At 34.0% G+C, this 17,624-nt stretch overlaps 1 long non-coding RNA gene across 1 annotated transcript; it reads right to left on the bottom strand.

The window, feature by feature from the left end:
- Nucleotides 1–14,449: 14,449 nt before the first annotated feature.
- On the bottom strand, nt 14,450–15,437 carry LOC129809356 (uncharacterized). Its single transcript, XR_008752640.1, has 3 exons — nt 15,274–15,437; nt 14,868–14,903; nt 14,450–14,799 (listed from the first exon to the last, which is right to left on the bottom strand). It is a non-coding gene; the product is annotated as an uncharacterized LOC129809356 (long non-coding RNA).
- Between the last annotated feature and the right edge of the window lie 2,187 nt (nt 15,438–17,624).

Raw genomic sequence — 17,624 nt, 5'->3', positions numbered from 1 at the left:
CAATCCCAAACTCTCTCCGTCCCAATCTCTTCCTTCACCGACCATATATATGTATATATATATATAGTGAAAATTTACATCAAATTCGCTCAAACACGCATTTTCCACCATCACCCAAAATGCAAATTTTCCTCCAGTAATACCCCATACCCCTACCAACCTACCCCATATCGACCAATATTGCCCGCGTGTAGTTTGCTAAAAATGAACTCAAAAACCTCCTTTTCATCCCCCGAACTCTATCCACCTTCGCATACAGGTATCAATGGCGGAAGAAGCACTCGAGACACCCCTCTCTCAGCAGCTCTCTTCTTCAAGCACCAAAACAAAATCCCGCAATTTCACCGAAAAAAGGATCAACATACCAAGAGAGGAGGTATATTTTGGAGAAATTCACAAATTTGAAGTGGACCATTCACATCAGGAGTGTGAGAAGACAATTTTCAATTCATTCTCCAGAAAAAGGTATTTGGGAGATTTTAAAACAGTAAAACAGGAGAATTTTCAGCTTAAGTACAAGCTTATATAGCATTGAAGCGCCATCTAGGTCAAAGAGTATTATTATATTTCTTGGGGGGAGGTGTTTATCGTGCTTTTCCGGGAAAGGTGAGGAGGTAAAACAACTCTCAATGTACTTTTTGTCGAAAAGTCAATTACAGAAAAATATGCTAAATTCTTAAAGTCAAGTATTTATAACTTCAATAACCTTAAGGATTCCCTACCCATCTACCCGAGTCAGTTAAGAAGAATTCGAAATCTTTCTCACGATAAAATCATAGCTGAATGGTAAAAATAAAAGGATCAAATTGATCCAAATTTGATCCTTTTGCAAAAGGATGGATCAAATTAACATGTTCTATTATCATAAATATGCATTCGGAGTTTGAAATTCGACCCAACCTTTGCAAAAGGATCATGGATCAATTTGATTCTTTTATTTTTACCAGTATGCAGCAAATTGAGCAGCATTTTGGCAAAAAAAGGTCAGTGAATGGAAATACAGTTTTATCAGCAAAAAAATACTTATCGAGAGGTAACAAAATCAATTTGGTCAGTAATGGTTCCGGCAAACCTTTTTAGACCAAGATTTTAGACCTAGATTTAAGTTAGAAGACTTAGAAGATTTAAGTTTAAATAAAGCCATATTTAGAAACTATAAATGACAGTTTTCCAGTTTTTTTGGCCGAACTGAATTTCACTATTCACTTATTCTGTGTAAAATAGAGACCTCTGGCGGCCAAAACAACCCTTATTCTACGGTTCTAATTGAAGATTTCTACTGCAGAATTATATCAACAAATTAGGAAAAAATGCAAAAGGTAAAAAAAATATAAGCTTTGCAAGATGACTCTATAATTTTGACCGCCACTGTATGCTAAACTTCTAAGTTATGTGAATATTGATCTTATAAAATTTTGCTTATCTAAAAGGTGTGCCGGAGCCATTAAAATTGAATTTTTGGTCTATAAAACAACTCAATTTGGTCAGAAACACAAATTGATTTTATTCCGTAAAATCAATTTTGGTCACTTACAAGGGAAGTACTCGAGTCATCAAATTCAGAAAAATCTGAGGCTTTGCTCAACTACGCATAAAGGCATCAAATTAAACGTGGTATATTCAAAAAGTGCGAAATCGGGTTAATTTTTTTTTAAAAATTCCCCAAAGTTGAAAATGACACCTTACGCAGCACATAATAAAGAAAATTCGTATGGGACTGCATGCGGCGCTGGCTCAGCGGTAGCGCACCGGACGTTCAACGGGAGTGCCGCGGGTTCGATCCCCTGGCTCCGTCTGTTTTTTTTTCCTTTTAATATCTTTTTTTTTTTCAATTAAAAATTCTATTCTTTATTAAGTAGTATTATTGTAGTGTAAATTGCTTATCTAGAGTGCTGAATTAAAATCCCCAACAAATTTTTAAAAGCGATGAAAGTGCATCCCATAATTTATCAAATAATCAATTTACTAGTAGAAAAATAAAAAAACTTGTATGTACTTACAATTAGCTATCTGAGGATCGTTGTAAATATTATTTAAAGTTTTTATTGAAATTTTATAAAAGATTAGAAAGGTCCAAGACCCAAACCAATTTTTTTGGAAAAATTCATTTGGAAACCTGTGCTCGAACTGATTGTGAAAGTATATCTTTCATTCGATGTGCACATTGTGATTGCATTCTCTGTTTTAATCATTTCTTTACTGAAGTCCATATTCACTAATTAGTTTAAAAAAAAACTAATTCGTGTATTGTGGATTTCGGTAATGATTAAAACAGAAAGTACCACAACGAGAGCATATGGATTACAAGTGTGGCTTAAACATTTATTTGAGCACAGGTTTCCAAATGAATTTTTCCAAAAAAATTGGTTTGGGTCTTCGACCTTTCTAATCTTTTATAAAATTTCAATAAAAACTTCAAATAATATTTACAACGATCCTCAGATAGCTGATTGTAAGTACATACAGGTTTTATTTTTTATTTTTCTACTAGTAAATTGATTATTTGATAAATTATGGGATGCACTTTCATCGCTTTTAAAAATTTGTTGGGGATTTTAATTCAGCACTCTAGATAAGCAATTTACACTACAATAATACTACTTAATAAAGAATAGAATGTTTAATTGAAAAAAAAAGATATTAAAAGGAAAAAAAAGCAGAAGGAGCCAGGGATCGAACCCGCGGCACTCCCGTTGAACGTCCGGTGCGCTACCGCTGAGCCAGCGCCGCTTGTAGTCCCATACGAATTTTCTTTATTATGTGCTGCGTAAGGTGTCATTTTCAACTTTGGGGAATTTTTAAAAAAAAATTAACCCGATTTCGCACTTTTTGAATATACCACGTTTAATTTGATGCCTTTATGCGTAGTTGAGCAAAGCCTCAGATTTTTCTGAATTTGATGACTCGAGTACTTCCCTTGTTAGATTTCGATCAGGACAACTAAAAGAATTTGGCAAATAAAAAATCTATTTTTGCCAGCAAAAATACTAAATTAATTGCAGTAAAAAATAAATGAAATTTAGTCGGTAATGGCTCCGGCACACCTTTTAGATCAGGAAAATTTCATAAAGTCGAAATTCGCATCCCTTTCTTTCTCAAATCTATTGCATCAGTCTATACCATTCTTTCGCACTCTTCTTCTTCTTTTAAACATCATAACAAAAGGTGTTCCGGAGCCATAAAAACGAAATTAAAACAAAGCGATTTTGGTCAGAAAAAAATCGAAATTTATAAATAAAACATCTATTTTTGTCAGTAAAACAGACTAAATTAGGTCAGTAAAGGAATGAAATTTAGTTAGTATAAAGAAAATTAATTTAATGAGCGAAGAAAATTGATTGGCTAGATAAATCCATTTTAGGGGATAAAAACATCAAATTTGGTCAGCAAAACCTGTCAATTTTGGTTAGCAAGACAAATCGATTTTGGTCAAAATTAATTCAATTTTTATCACTAAAAACAGTCAATTTCAATCAGTAAAATAACTAAATTTGATCAGTAACATGCATCGCTTTCAATCTATAATATAAACGAGTTTGGTCAATATAAATCAGTTTCGGTTAGCAAAAATAATCAATTTTTATCAGCATGAAGAGCCAATTTTAGTGAGCAAGAACATACAATTTTGTCATTAAAAACAGTAAAGTTTTAGTCAGTAATACAAATCGATTTCGAATAATAAAAACCTACTTTGATTAACAAAAAAAAAAATCAATTTTGATCTAGACAAATTATATTTTGGTCACTAAAAGAATCAAATTTGTTCAGTAAAACAATATTGATTAGCTAAGACCAATAAATAATAGAGGGTAAGAATATCAAATTTTGTCATTAAAAACTGCCAATTTTGGTCAGTAAATCAAATCGATTTTGGTCCACAAAAATTCTATTTTAATCAGTAAATACAATAAATTTAAATCAGTAAAAAGTTTACTTTGATAAAAAAAATAGATTTTGATTAGTAAAAAATCAAATTTGCTCAGCAAAAAAATGAATTTTAATCCGTAAAAAAATCAATTTTGATCAATAAAAAGAATTTAGTCAGTAAATCAACATTATTTTGATTTTAAAAAATCTATTTTGGTCATTTAATGAAAACCAATAAATTTAATTAATATAACAAATCGCTTTTTTCAATAAAATTTCGATTTTGGTCAGTATAAACAGTCGATTTTGGTGAGAAAAAATCGATCTTAGTCAGTAAAAATGAAAAAAAATCGTCAGTGAAAGAATTAAATTTTGTCAGGAAAATAACCAATATTGATTAGCAAACACAATCAATTTTAGTCAGTACATAAAATTTAATCAGGCAAAGCAATCAATTTTGTTCTGTACAAACTATAATTTATATTAGCAAAAGCAACAAATTTTCGTCAGTACAAAATCAATTTTGATCAGTAAATCAAATCGATTATGATTTGTAAAAAAAAATGCTTTTGGTCAATAAAAAAAACGATTTTAGTTAGCATAAAAAGCATTTTGTTCAGTTGAAAAGTTAATTTTATCAATTGGTAAATTTTTAGAACTTTAAAACAAGTCAAATCATCTTGTAAATTTGTTACAGTTAGAGGAGGAGATACCTTAGAAGGGGTGTGCAGAAACCGTTTGAAACCGAATCAACGTCAAAATAAGTTTGTTCAGATAGCGTTTTGACAATTGACGTACAAGGTTCATTTGACGTTTGTTCAGATTGAAACGGTTCTTGCACATCTCTGCCTTAGAGGAATAATTGAATAAAATTAGTTTTATTTCAATGTAGTTGATTTTTGTAAATAAAGTAGTCAGAAAAGAGGAAATCAGAGATTGAATTATTTTCGAATTTGGACGAAATATTCACCTAGGCAACTTCTAAAACTTACCCAAATTGACTTAAACGTTATCGATTTTACTAAGTAATGTGATACTTTACGTTTTCATGTAAATTTCTTTCCAATAAGTTAAATAAAAAAAAACGCATAATTTTCTTACAATAGATATCTTTAACCTTTCAGCACTTTTACTATTGCCCAAACGGTCCCGACACGACTCATGGCTCTATTAATCAATGGAGAAATGGCAAAGTTGCACGGCTGCACTTTAAATTTAATCACAATATTGTGTCAGTCTGTAATCGAAATAGAAATGTGGGATTTTTGAGCATAAGAAAAATCCAGATGTGTGACAAAGTGCAAAAGAATCCAAAAAGATGTTGAGAAAGATAAGCAGGGATGAGAAAAAAAAGAGGAGAAAAATCTGTCGTGGGAATTCAATGTGAGAGAGAGCTTTCAAGTTCTTGCTTCGCACTGCAACACATTCTCCATCTTCTTTGGCGATTTATCAAGCGAATGCCTGCACCCATTGGAGTTTTGTGTGCCTGGGAAACACATGAGAAAATGCGTCTGATTTGATAGATTTTCAAGTGCAATATCAAAAATCCAATGTGATTTTTCGAGAGATAGGGACGAAACTTCCTCTTCGTGCCAAATTTGTCTCACTATCTTACCCAGGGATTCTTCAGGAATACTTTCATCTCGAAGGAGATATATCAGAGAAAAAAAAATACTCTCATAAGAAATTTTCCAAGTAGATAGTTTGATTTTTCAGGTATCCCAGAGATGATTTGATTCACAATTTCTTTGGGGTTTTCTACATTGAATGCAAAAGAAATATAAGAGGATACATTATTGCTCGAATTCAGTAGGAAAGCAATATGTAAAGTCACGTGAATTTTCGATACTTAACGATTGTAGGTGCTATAATATGGCTGTGTTATCTAAGGCCCGGATTGTAAATGCCACAATTCGGTTTTGTAATGTAAAACCCAGATTGTGGATGCTATAATCCGGCTTCGTAATCTAAGACCCAAATTGCAGATCCTATAATCCGACTTCGTAATTCAAAAACCGGATTGCAGATATTACGACCTGGTTTTGTAATCGACCCAAACTGCAAATGATACAATCCTGCTTTGTAATCTAAGATCCAGACTTTAGATGCTACAATCCGACTTCATGATCTAAGACCCGAATATTAAATGATACTCTTCAACCTTGTACTCTAAGATCCGAATTGTAAATACTATAATCTGGCCTTGTTATCTAAAACCCGTTTTGTAGATGCTACAATCCGGATTTTGAAATCTAAGACCCGGCTTGTCAATGGTACTATTTGGCTTTAAAGTCTAAGATCCTCATTTTAAATGCTGCAATCTGGTATTGTAATCTAAGATCCCGATTATAGATGCTATAATCCGGCTTCGTAATTCAAAATCCGGATTGTAAATATTACACTCCGGCTTTGTAATTAAAGACCCGGATTGTTAATGTTACAATTCGGCATTGTAATCTAAAACCCTAATTGTAGATCCTATAATCCGGCTTCGTAATTCAAAATCCGGATTGGAAATGTTACAATCCGGTTTTGTAATCTAAGACCCAAACTGCAAATGATACAATACAGCTTTGTAATCTAAGACCCAGATTGTAAATTTGGTCTTGTAATCTAAAACTCAAATTCTGGATCCTATAATCTGGCTTTGTAATCTCATACCTGGATTATAAATGCCACAATCCGGTTTTGTAAACTAAAACCCGAATTGTAAATGCTATAATCCAGCTTTGTAATCTAAGACCCTAATTGTAGATCCTATAATACGGCTTTGTAATTTAAAATCCGGATTGTAAATGTTACAAACCGGCTTTGTAAGGTAAGACCCGGATTCTAAATGTTACAATCCGGCTTTGTAATCCAAGACTCGGATTGTAAATGTCACAATCCGTTTTTGTAATCAAAAATCCGAATGTGTAATTTAGCAATCCGTATTTGATAATCAAATATACTAATCAAAAATTTCAGTGTTCAAACACGAAAACACGGGCATTCTGCAAATTTTCCTTTGCCATTACGTTAAAATATCACATGCCTGAAATTTTCTTAGAATTTAGCCCTTGGTATAGCATTTCACTTTTGCTTGTATTACAAGTGAACTTTCTGAGAAAACTTTGACCTTTGTGTTTAATTTTAGATAAATTGAAAAGGAGAAGATGGTTCTTAACAGAAACCTAATTTACATTCCGGTTTCTTTTGCCTCAGAACTCAAAAGAGCGAAGGAAATTAGACTCTCGACAAAATTCTTTAATAGCAATACAAAATTCTTAACATTATGAGACATTCTGACTTGTTTCTATTTGAATAATAGACAAGTGAAAGACAAATATTTCAGACTCTATATTATTTTCATTGAGCTTAACACTTCAAATTTGGGTAAATTTACTCAAATTCAATTTGCAAATTTAACTACATTAAACAAAGTTTTTCAATGATTTCAATTGGCAAATTTAAAATTATTTTATAGAAATACTAAATGAAATCTTTTAGTACATGAATTATTCTCTCATTCTTGAATTCATTCATGAATTATTCTCTCACGCTAATTGAATATTTTCGAAAAATTGTCGATCAAGCTCAATATTCATTATTTTCCGAAATGGCACTTAAGCTTTCTTAGTCTGTGGTCGCTGCACTATTTGAAATATCTAAGTGATTTCTATTAATAGAAAAGAAGAAAATAATATTAAAATCTCTTATCATTGGTTTAAAATTAAATTATTTTTTGGCAATACTGATTCAAACTTTTCTCATTTACTCAAATTAAAATACTTCATTTTGCAAACTGTGACAATTTTAATTCTGTCATAAAAGTTTTAAAGTGATATTTTTTTTTCTATTTCTTCCATTCAAATGGTATTATTTGATTAAGTTTAGTTGGTCACTTAAGTGGCAATGCAATGTGTACCAATCAAATTTAGCAAAATGTAATACTATCATTTTAATATTCTATATTTTCTATTATGTTTTAAGCAATAATTGTTGCAAAAAAAAACTCAATGGAAACATTTTAATAATAAATATCGTTTTTATAACCAAAACACAAATTCCTATTTTAACATTGATTTTTATTAAGTGAGATTCTTAATAATCTCACCTACTATAATCCTAACAAAATTTCATGTCGTCCGATCGAGCTCAATCTTGACCAAAATGTGTTTCATCACTTCTTGACCATGAATAGAGGTACTTCTCCTTCGAACGTTCATGCCTTCAAATAATGTAATTTTTCTTTTAGTTTTCCTAAGAAACTAACACATTTCTATCAAATATTAGTTGGCTTATCATCAATTGTTGATAATTCCGTGATAATTTAGTGTAAATCTCTTACGAAAAACATAAGAAATTTACATTATTCGAAGGCATGAACGTTCGAAGGAATAGTACTTCCCCCTAAGGGTGGCTAAAAACCGTTCCCATCCGTTCGTCAGGTCTTTGGAGCTTAATAGCTCCTAAACTAAAAGAGATATCGACTTGTGGTTTTCGGTAAAGGTTATAAGGTAAAGTACCCTTACTCGACCGGGTTCCTCTATTCGACCGGTGGGTCAATTTTTGAATATTTGATGGTGAATTTCATCAATTTCTATGAATTTGTCACTGATTTGTATTATTTAAAGAATAATTGACGTATTAATGTTAGATCATATACAAAATATTATAGCAAATATAATTAAATTGAATAAATAAATCTACCGGTCGAATAGAGGAACCGGTCGAATAAAGGGTACTTTACCTTATATCGGGTGAAAATTGCAACTTGGTGCATTGACCCCCCACCCCCCACCCCTCCTTCCGCCATTTTGAAGACTCCCCTTTTTTTGTTTTCTCAATGGCTTCGCCCCTACGCCATCGATCGGGCTCATATTTTAGTATGTTATAATTGGGTCTTAGAGCTTTCGACTAATACCAAACTTAAGGTCCCCCGACCCCCCTGACCCCAGCAATAAGGGTCCAAAAATCAATTCTTAAAATGGCCATAACTCCTGTTCTAATTGTCAGAATTTAAAAAGTGAGGGCTTATTGGAAAGCTCTCATGAAATGCCACTTCCCTTTCTTACATCACAAGTTCATAAAACCACCGCTAGGGGCGCTATTTTTAAAAAGATTTTTCAATTTTCTAAGTTACATAATTCAAAATTCCGCTATGCAATCGGGCTGAAATTTTAGTATGTTGTAGCCGCTGATTATACCTATCAAACAAAAAAAAATACTTAAGTCGATCCATAACCCCTGACCCGAGCTATAAGGGGTCAAAGTTCGAACATTGACCGGTCTCTATCTCCGGTTCTAATTAACATTTTGAGCTAAATTTTACCTTTTTGGTTTCGTCTCGATGAGCACTTTTAGATGTAAGTTCAAAAAGTCACCACAGGTGGCGCTGCGATAGCGTCAAAATTCATCGAAATGCAAACTAATTTTTCTCAAAAACGGCATTGTGCATGTTAATCAAATTTTAGTATGTTGTAGTCCAGTTTAGGACGTTTCCAAAATGGTGCGCAAGTGAACTGTGGTTATAATAGAACCGGAGATATGAGGGGTCAAAGTTCACGAAATTCAAAAAATCATATCTCCGGTTCTATTTGACCGATTTTGACGATTGAGGGCTCAAATGAAAGATCTCATCAAACGCTACAACTTTCTCAAACATTTATACTTCGTGGGACCAACACCAGGGGCGCCACAGTCGAAAAACCAATTTCAATATCACATAACCTCAATTATCTCGACTGTCGCTGAACCGATCTTGATAATTACTTCGACATAATTGTAGAGGACATTTGTATCTACATTTCCTCTATAAGGTAAAGTACCCTTTATTCGACCGGTTCTTCTATTCGACCTGTAGATTTATTTATTCAATTTAATTATATTTGCTATAATATTTTGTGTATGATCTAACATTAATAGGTCAATTATTCTTTAAATAATACGAATCAGTGACAAATTCATAGAAATTGATGAAATTCACCATCAAATATTCAAAAATTGACCCACCGGTCGAATAGAGGAACCCGGTCGAGTAAGGGTACTTTACCTTACATCACTTTCCGATCAGACTACGCTATCTGTCCGATTTTGTCGTTTAAGTGTGAAAAAAAATTGATTTTTCCCATAATAACGCTTTTAAACCACTCAGATGCCAATTTGACTGCCTCTATTCGACCAAGACACTTAAAATAGGATTTTAAATGGAAAGTCTCACAAAATACAACAATTCTTTGATGTAGGTGAAGTTCATCAAATGAACACTTGGGGCGTTCTGGTCAAAAAAAAAAACGAGTTCAGAAACAAACAACTTCGATTATCTCGGCTTCTGATTAATCGATGAGATCAAGTTCTACGGCAAAATTATAGAGAACTTTCCGGTCTACGTTTCACCCATATATCACTTTTCTGTCAGTTCATTCAAATCCTTGATATTTTGGTTTTAATACAAAATTTGTATAATTTCATGAATTTGATTCAAGATAACTGAATGGCGTACCCCAACTTCAGCTCTAAAACGAATTTGCATGCACTCCGAGTTAGCTCACATTAAGAATCTCACCCACATAAGCCGGTTAGGATTATCTGTCCCTTTCTATTTGAATATGAATTAAAAGATGAAAAATTGAAGAAAAATGGAGAAATTCACATATTTTAACAAAACGGAGGCAGATGCACAAGGCCGCAACACGAAGATTTTTTCGGAGCTCGCAATTTTTCGCGGACTGCGGAATATTTCGCGGATTTTCGCGGACCGCGAAACTTTCCAAATGAAACTTAGCATATCTTAAACCTAATGAAGGCTCTAAATGGATGTCAAGTTTGAGGTCTCTATCTATCACAGTTTTCTAAGATATTTTGACTTTTAAATTTCCACTGACAATCGAATTAGCATAGGAATTTTCCAATTTGCAAGAACACCGAGTTGCATGTATTTCGAGGTTGCTTGAAATGGCCGTGGTGTTACATTTATAAGATTAATATTAATATTAAGAAAAGCCGGTGAGAGAGGTATATAGTTGCAAAAATTCAAATGGAATGTCACGTGTGTTAGAAAGAGTGCACTCTAGTGGAATAATATGATGAGTAAGATATTACTGTTCGTATTAATTGCTTTCTAAATCGTATTACAGGCAATTCGAGCAATTTTCCATGCGTGCCAACTGTGATTCGGTCAGTTTTCGAGCGAAACTCGAAAGAGGCAAGATAAAACAATTGCTATCTTATTTTTCCATTCTCGCAGTTCAGAAATATGTGACATGGTCACGAAGATTGATGACCATGTCACATATAAGATTAACCCATTCAGTCAATGTACCAGAAAAACTTGAGATAGAAAATTCATATTTTGGAATTAGTTTCCAACAGATTAATAGATGAATTTTTTGAAAAGAAAAAAAAATCCATTAGGGGAAGTGCTTATAATTTTGGACAGTCTGCTTATAAGCATCGAAGTTCCAAGTTTGAAGTGCGATATTTTCTATACTAATTGACATTTCTTGTTACTCTCTTTTCAGAAGGGTTGTTTAGAAACTTAGCAAGCTATTTATCATCTCATTTTTACTAAAATTAGTTTTAATACGTTTAAAAATGAATTGATAAGTAGAGGTGAATTTGACTCTTATTTTGGACAACTTGGTTATTAATTTTTACAACTTGTCTGTAAATTTGGACAGCTAATCCTCCTCAACAGGATGCCCATTGTTCTTCATTTCATGAACCAATCTTACCAAGTCCTCTTCCTGATCATGTAAGGGAAACGTAGAATGTCACAGAAGCCCGGAAACTTTCCATATCATTCATTAAAGTGAGTTGACTTCGATACTCCAAGTACGTGCGGATTCGCTCATTCCCTGACCTTTCCGGGAGCCTTTCAGGACATTTCTCGCTACATCTCTTTCGTAGAGATGATGCTCCTTTGTTTCTCCAGGCAGTTGTCCAACCTAGTCATCACAAAAGCTAAAACTTCACGAAATTTCGTGAGAAAAACACCTGTCCAAAATAAGAATCATCACATTTTCAAATTCATCAAAATTTCCCATTTTTCACACGAAAAATATAATTCACAAGGCAAATCTCACTTCAGGTCAAATGTACAAATCATCAGTAACGTGAATCAACACAATATTCAATGAATATTCAATAATATCACTCAAAAACAGCGAACAAACTTTGTTAGTACTTCACCAAAACTAAATAAGACTGAAGTAAGCCACGAAGTTCTGTCATATTTCTCGTAAGCAATTGCTCACACTGAATTTTCAACAAAGCAATTTCAACTCAAATCATATTCAAAATTTAACGTATTTAGTGTTAAAATCTTACAAAAAGAACAAATATTTAGATAGAATTCATTTTTCATCAAATATTGGAATAAAAATCCATCATTTTAATCAATTTATTTTTAGTGTCCAATTTTACCCTCAAAGTGTCCAAATTTAGAAACTGTCCAAAATTATGAGCACTTACCCTATGGGGGCGCGGGGATCCGCCCTGAAACACGCGTCTTAACGGTCACTGAATTTAAATTCTGTACATTAATTTATTACAAACTCTATTGATTTAGATAGAGTAACTATCCAAGAAAACAAATTGGCAACTAGAATTCAAATCAGGAAAGAGGATGGAGGTCAATTTTAACAAATTCGACGGGATGTCGAATTTTCCGTCCGCAATTTTGAGCAAAAATTTTGCATGACTTTCCGCGAAGCGAGAAAAAAACAACAAAATGTATTTCCATCTCTGTCGTGCTATTTTTTCCAAGTAATTGAAGGACTAAAGTAACTAAAGATCCATTCCAGACAGAAATTCGAATATCAATTGCCCAGAAATAAATCATCTTAAATCAGTCAGTAAGGAATGGGTTAATATTAAGATTAATACTTTGTGAACTGCTAGAATGCCAACAAAGGATGGCAAGTGTTTTATCTTGCCTCTCTTTCGCGTTTCCCTCGAAAACTGACCGAATCACAGTTGGCACGCATGGAAAATTGCTCGAAATGCCTGTAATACGATTTAGAAAGCAATTAATACGAACAGTAATATCTTACTCATCGTATTACTCCAATAGAGTGTACTTTTTCTAACACACGTGACTTTCCATTTGGTATTTGGCATACTATACACTTCTCTTTCTGTCTTTTCTTACTCTTAATATTAATCTTATATGTGACACCACGGTCAGCTACCATAAGTTTATCTGAACTCCGAATTTGCCCCCAATCCGAATTTAAAATGAAAGAATCACACCTACCCTAAGTCCATTTAGGTTTATCACTGGCTTTCAATTCAAAAATTACTATGATTATCCTTAGGGTAAAGTGTATAATTTGGAATTAGTGATATAAGTTGGACAATTCGCCGGTACAAGTTGGACATGGCTTTTTTCTTGATAAATACAGTACAAAATTTGTTTCTAAGCACAAGAAACCAAATTATAAAACTAAAGCATTAAAAATATACAAATAAAAATGAAGTAGTAAATTTATCAAGACGAAAAGCCCTGTCCAAATTATACCATTGTCCAACTTGTACCACTGTCCAACTTGTACCACTTTACCCTATTTGTCAGAAATTCAACTAGGAACATTTCAAAAACCTTAACGATCTTTTTGCAAAGACCAAAATCGATTTACTAGAACCGCAACTATAAATCCTTAACGTGCCAAAAAACCGAGAAAATTGTTTTGCTCAGATTTTACAGGCGCAAAAACAAATTTCTGGGAAATTGAAAGGAATTTTTGATAAATATTACCACGGTTCAATTGAGAGAAGAAAAAAAGATCCTGATATTTTAGGCAAGAAGAATTTTAATTGGAGTAATTGTATTTTTGGCCATACAGGCTTCATTACCGTCCAATTTAGACAGACGATATTTTCTTTTAATATGAACTTCATGATGAAAAATAACACTGGTGGGAAAAATGATGAGATTGTGTGATTTTTATTTCCCTTTTTCTCTCTTGTGGCTTTTTCCTCTTTCTTTCTTCCAACACCCCATTCCTCATGCCTCTCTCTCTCTCTCTTATGCCATTCATGATCCCATGAGTATGAATGAGGAACTAGGGGACTACAACTGACGAGGATGTATATCGTCCAATTGAGCATCCCTTCCCCAAAAATAGGAGCTCATCATTGTTCAACTCTTGGAGTCTCTACCCTACACCACATTCTAACAAATTCCATTTAACTCTACATCTCTAACGACATCCTGCCAAATAGTCACCCAAACTAGATAAATCTCAAGAGAGCCCCTGAGCACAAATTTCCCTCTGTCACTTGTCCCCAGAAACGCAGCCTCCTTCGGCCCAGTGAAAGGGTTTTCTGGGTCGGGGTAGGGGTATTCCCATCCCTGTGGAATTTTTGCATTTTAGCCCCATTCCCATTTTGTCAATAATTTTCAGCTGAATTATTGTCCTTTTTATGACTGTTTACTTTTCAAATTACACATTGCTTCATTTTTACCCCTCCACTGGGAGTCGTCTAAAAGTGGAGGGGGTCCTGGGAAATATTCACCACGGGGAGGGAAAAGGATTCTTGCATATCCTTCGAAAAGTGTTTGGACTTTGGGGATAATTTCGAAAAAGGGACGGAATTAGTGAAGGCACATTATCCAAAGGGTTAGCAATGTCACATTAGCAAGAGCACAATTCCCGGATAAGGATACAACTCGTCGAATTGTTAGAAACTATCCTGGGAAAATTTTATCCATAAATTTCCTATTGGGAACAGATGGGAGGGAACACTGAAAAATTCCAATTGGAACTCCCAAGACTCAAAACCCAAGACACTTTCTGTCTTGGATAAAGTCTCCAAAGCTGTTCTTAAATCCCCAAAATGAATCATTTGGCAAGGAAAATGAGAAAAATTAAAAAGGACTTACATTGGAAATCAGTTGAACGGCCTTCCCGGAGGATTTTTCCATTCACTGACACAGTTTTCCAGGATCTAGAAGCAAGGGAAAGCACTTGTTTAGCAATCACGATCAGTCTTATTGGGATTTTTCTCAAACTTACCAACTAATCTACATCATTTTCCTGCCCTCAGGGCTTCTGGAAACAGAAGAAAACCACAGCAATTAATTAATCATCCGGAAAATCACGGAGGCTTTGATTTTCCGGGGTGATAAAACACAAACCGAAAAAAAAACAAAATATCTCACAACTACATACATATATATAGCGATTTTTCTCCCTCGATTTTCACAGAGAATCCCCCGGAAAATCAAAGAAAAACCCCCCGGAATCCCTTCCCTACCCCCCAAACTCTCACAATTCCACAAAATTTCCCAGAAAATCTGCCTATTTGGAGCAATTTCGGGGAAAACATGAGATTCACAACAAAACAATCGATAATCATCATGGAGGGGCAAAATATCTTGACAACTGAAAAACTAAATGCAATTTTCACACAGAATTTTACCTTTTCCCAGGAAAATTTCACCACAAATGCCCTTGGGGGCACAAAAAGTTCACAATTTGACTAAATTTATGCACACTTAGCACTTTCTTTCAGGTGAAAAATGCACTTTTATACGGCACAAAAATCCAATCAACATCCACCACAAAAAAAGAACGAAACACAAATTTTCACAGACACGCATAACCTCAATGTTGAGTTGACATTTCTGCAATGCTTCACTGCTAACTTCACGATGCAATTTTTTGAATTTACCGTACATTTTTTGGCGCTTTTTTCTGGAAAAATCGAGAAAAATGCATGCAGGAAGACGGAGCACTGAAAACGCTGAAAAATTTATGCCAGGAAATGAATTTTGTTTGAGAAAAGCCTACTTGGATAGGCAATAAAAATATGTAGCAAAAAAATGAGGAAGTTTAATTACCTGCAAATCACAAGTCCCAGAAAGGATTTCTCATGCTTTGAGGAGGAAAAACTCCTGGGAATCTCCTTCCAGAAGTGGATTTTATGAGTGAAAATCCTTCTTGGAAAACTAATAGAGCAACTGCAGAGGTATTTTGAGGATATTTTCTCCAGAAACTGCATTAAAAAATCAGTTTTATTTCGCCAATCCCAGGGAAGGTTTCTCATGCTTTTAGGAGGGAAAATTCTGGAAATTCACAATCCGGGAGTGGATCTTATGACTGAAAAGCCTGAAAAGCCTTCTTGGAAAATTAATAAAGCTACTGGACAGATATTTCCGTGGATATTTCTTCTAGAAGATGCAATGAAATGGCAGTTTTATTTCGCTTTATTTCGTAAAAATCCCAGGAAGGTTTCACATGCTTTTAGGAGGGAAAACGCTGGAAATCTCCTTCCGGAAGTGGATTTTATGAGTGAAAATCCTTCTTGAAAAACTAATAAAGCTACTGGAGAGATATTTTGAGGATATTTCTTCCAGAAACTGCATTAAAAAATCAGTTTTATCTTGCCAATCCCAGGGAAGAATTTCTCATGCTTTCAGGAGGGAAAACTCTGGAATTTCACAATCCAGGAGTCGATTTTCCTACTGAAAATGCTTCTTGAGAAATTAACAAAGCTACTGGAGAGGTATTTTGAGGATATCTTCTCCATAAACTGCAATGAAATGGCAGTTTTAATTCGCTTTATTTTGTAAAAATCCCAGGAAGGTTTCTCATGCTTTCAGGAGGGAAATCTCTGGAATTTCACAATCCGGGAGTGGATTTTATGAGTGAAAATCCTTCTTGGAAAATTAATAAAGCTACTGGAGAGGTATTTTGAGGATATTTTCTCCAGAAAATGTATTAAAAATCAGTTTTATTATGCCAATCTAAGGGAAGGTTTCTCATGCTTCCAGGAGGGAAATCTCTGGAAATTCACAATCCGGGAGTGGATTTTTTCACTGAAAAAGCTTCTTGAAAAATTAATAAACCTAGTGGAGAGATATTTTCGTGGATATTTCCTCCAGAAGTTGCAATGAAATAGCAGTTTAATTTCGCTTTATTTCGTAAAAATCCCAGGAAGGTTCCTCATGCTTTTTCGGAGGGAAAACTCTGGAAATTACCAATCCGGAAGTGGATTTTATTACTAAAAATCCTACTAAGATAGACAATAAAGGCACCTGAGAGTAAATCTTCCAATAAATCCCTCCAGAAATCAGTTCCGGGGTGGTTTTCTCAATCCTTTTAAAGAAAACTACTGAAAAATCTTTATCCGGAAGTGCATTTTAGCACCAAAAACCATCCTCATATCCCTGTCAAAGCTATTCAGAAGATTATTTTCTAGAAAACCCCACCAAAAGGGCAAATAAATCGACATTTTTCCTGACCAATTTTATTTCTTATCAATTCCGGGAAGGTTTTCACAGAACTTTTTAAGGAAGAATACTAGAAAACCCTTGGTCGGAAGTGGATTTTGTTCTTGAGAACCTTCCTCAGATCAATAAGGACCAATAAATCGATATTCTTCCTGATCAAATTTTATTTTCAAATAATTGCGGGAAGGTTTTCTCAATCCATTTTAAGGAAAAATCCTCAAAAATCCCTGTCCGGAAGTGGATTTCTTCCCTCAAAACCTTCCTCAGATTCCTATCAAACCTATTTAGAAGACAATTCCTTGAAAATTCCGTCCAGAGCGATAAATAAATTGAAATTTTGCTGGATCACTCTCATTTCTCATCAATTCCGGGAAGGTTTTCTCAATCCATTTTAAGAAAAAATCCTGAAAAATCTCTGTCCGGAAGTGGATTTCTTCCTTTAAAACCTTCCTCAGATCTCTATCAAAGCTATTTAGAGGACAATTCCCTGAAAAGTCCGCCCAGAGGGATAAATAAATTGACATTTTACTGGATTACT

The sequence above is a fragment of the Phlebotomus papatasi genome, unplaced genomic scaffold (genome assembly GCF_024763615.1).
Source record: "Phlebotomus papatasi isolate M1 unplaced genomic scaffold, Ppap_2.1 HiC_scaffold_68, whole genome shotgun sequence".
Classification (NCBI taxonomy): Eukaryota; Metazoa; Arthropoda; class Insecta; order Diptera; family Psychodidae; genus Phlebotomus; species Phlebotomus papatasi.
This window is presented reverse-complemented; position numbering and strand designations above follow the sequence as displayed.